We start from the raw sequence: 3,250 nt of genomic DNA on the forward strand, positions 1-3,250 counted from the left end.
AGCAGTTTATACTCTTCTTTTTCAATAACCAGAGAAATACTTTCCAATTAAACATTTGATTTCAGAGGAAATAAGAGTGTATGGAAAAGATGAACTCAGGTGTAAATTCACTCTTACTTTCTTGACCTGGTTTTCAATTGCCAGCAGCAAAAGACCAAGAGAACAGAAACCACAAAGATCCCATATTTGTGAATTCCATGTCTTCTCCTAGGGCTTTAACATTGAAAGACGAGTAGACTTTTAACGGGTCCAAAAAGTCTGCACACAGTAGGAGAGGGAGAATTTCAGACACTCCCCATACTTCCTCTTATTCCCAGATCTCTGCCAAAGTCCAGCCCAATTCCAATTACTTCTGGGAAAACTACTATCACTCCTGCAACAAGAAACCATGTCAGCACCAACATTTAGCCCAACAGATGGCTTTCGGGGCAAATAGAAATGATCTACCTGGGGAAGCAAGGAGCTGACATGAAGTTGGATATATTTGCAAATGACTCATTGTGATGAGTTCTTTGTGGTTGTCAGTGTTCAGGCTTTTTGTAAACTTCTAATTACTAGGTAGACCATTCAGCAGATGATGTAGCTGCCCTGTTTAGTCTTCTGGGAGTCCACAACAGTCTGCCTTTGCCTGGACATTCCAGTCCCTTTGTGACAAGGACTTGACTTCATGTTCCTCTTATCTTCAATGTCTAATTCACTTATTTTTGTAGCCATCATTGTGAATATTCATGGACATGAATTTGAGTCCAGACAGTAAAAGAGGATGCTGCCTTCTCCTGTAGTCTTTGAAGATATAAGGGAGCAGATTTATTTATATATGGTCTATTTTTCCAGAATATTCCTGGGAAAATTTAGGGAAATGTGAATATTCCTAAACGACCCATTAGGTTGCTAGCACAAGGTAAACCACTAAAAACCATCAGCCAATCCTCAGGAGAAAGGAGGTTTTTTACTCCCATAAAGATATACATTCTTATAAACACACATGACAGTCTCACCTGTCCTACAGGGTCACAGTATGTCAAAATTGACTTGATGGTGGTAAGAAATTATTGTACTTAGATTAATTGAGTCACAGATTTAAAATTTCTCTGAAAAATTATGTAATTGGAGACTTCTGGGAAGATGGTGACTGAGTAACACATACCAGAGAGACTCCACAGAAATCAGCACAGGAGAGTTACTAAGATGGAAATTCCACACTGCTGGGTTGCAGGAGGAGCATCATAAAGATAAGTAGGCACAGATCCACTAGGTTTTAAGGAGTTGGAGGCTTTTGGCTTACCACAGTAAAAGCCTGCTAGGTTTGACCTTAGCCCTGCCACTGTCTTGGCCAGAGCTGGGATCATTTGGAACTGGCCCAGGAGCTTTATATCAACACAGCCCCAGCTTGCCACTACCTCAGGGCAGGGATTAACCCCCTTCAGCTGCATGGTCAGGGATCTGAGCTCAGCTATATTATTACTTTTGTTTCTCTCTCTTCTCTCAATCCCCCCAGTCTCAGTGGGCTTAGTTATTTTTCTTTTCTTTTTCTCTTCCCTTTTCTCTCACATGCCAATGCCAACCTTCAGACCACTCCCCTTAGCCTAGGGCATTTATGCCTGCCCTCCACCCAGCTTGGAGAGCTCCACTCTCTACAGTGTAACCAAAGGCTGGGGAAAGCCAGCCAATCATCCCCCAGGGGATATCGTGCCCAACTTCTTTGAGGGGAAATTCCTCCTGCCTGCCCTCTAAAGTGCTTATCATGTGGCTGGGGAAATCCTGTCTACCTTCTTTGGGGGAAATTCTGCCTGTGTGGCTGGGGGAGCTCCTATCTGTCTTCTGTGGTTCCACATGACTGAGGGAACTTCCTCCCACCTTCCAGAGTGCCTCACATGGCCTAAGGCATCTCGGCCAACACTCGCCAGCATTCCATGCTGCTGCAGGAACCTCTGATCAACCTCTGCAACAATTTACCTGACCAGGACAATTCTGCTCACCATTAGTGGTGCTCTATACAAAAGCAGGCAAGCCACTACATTTCTGTGGCACTCTCGTAACGTGCAACTCCACATGCCCTCTTCAGTGCCCTAAACTGCCATGAGCCACACAATCATGGCTTCTGGTAAGATTATCCAGTACAGCACCATCCTCATGGGTCCACAACAACCCAAACAGCATCCCCTGAGAGGACCAGCCAATTTGGTCTCTAAATAACAGAACACTGGCTGACTAGGGAAAGAGTGAAGTCATGAGAGGATGAAGCAATAGGCCAATTCCATGGTGAAATTAGCTGCAGGCCGTTCAAAGAAGCATTCATACGAGTCTTCCAGATACCGCCAGTGCTCCTCAACTCTTTGGAAAATGGCACCTGGCTACTCTGGAACAATGCAATGCAAACAGCAATCAGCTCCAGTAACCTCAATGAAAAAATAGGAGAAACAAAAGGCAATGGCAGAAGATATCCTGAATTTAATGATGTGCATAGAAGAAGCAGACATTGATCTGTCACAGAAAGAAATTTTCAGAATGCTGCATGGAGTTATATAGGATATAAGGGAAACAATACAGAAGAGGGATGAAATGATAGAGAAGATAAAGTCCACACACCAAAGATAAATACAAGAACTTAGGGAAGAGTTAACAGTCAATAACAGACTGACAGACCTCAAGAATTGACTGGAGGAGAGAGAGAACTGCACCAGTGTCCTACAGGACAGCCAAGCAGACTTTAACAAATAATTGATGATCTAATAAGATCATCAGAGAAACTGAAGAAAACCTAAGAGCTATGTGTGATGCTATGAAGAGGAACATCAGAATAATTGGATAACCGGAGGAAGACACAACAAAGAAGTCATCTGCAGCAATAGTGAGAGAACTCTTGGAGGAAAATTTCCCCAGATTAATGAATGAAAACCAGGTAACCATTCAGGAGACTGAAAGAATACCAGCTAGACTGAATTCCAGGAGGAAGTCACGAAGGCACATAATAGTTAAACTATCTAACTTTGAGGAAAAGGAGAAAATCATAAAAGCAGCTAGGGAAAGAGAAGAATCACATATAAAGGTTCCCAGATAGGAATATGCTCAGCCCTATGAAGAATAGAAGAGAGTGGAGTAATATATTCTAAACATTGAAGGAAAATAATGCAAACTCAAGAATACTCTACCCAGCCAACTGATCTATCAAGATAGATGGAGATGTAAGAGTCTTCCCAGACAAGGAAAAACTCAAAGAATACTTTAAAAGAAAGCCAGCTCTACAAAA

Source organism: Echinops telfairi, unplaced genomic scaffold, assembly GCF_000313985.2.
Source record: "Echinops telfairi isolate 266 unplaced genomic scaffold, ASM31398v2 ScPeMD7_7;HRSCAF=31, whole genome shotgun sequence".
NCBI classification, from domain to species: domain Eukaryota; kingdom Metazoa; phylum Chordata; class Mammalia; order Afrosoricida; family Tenrecidae; genus Echinops; species Echinops telfairi.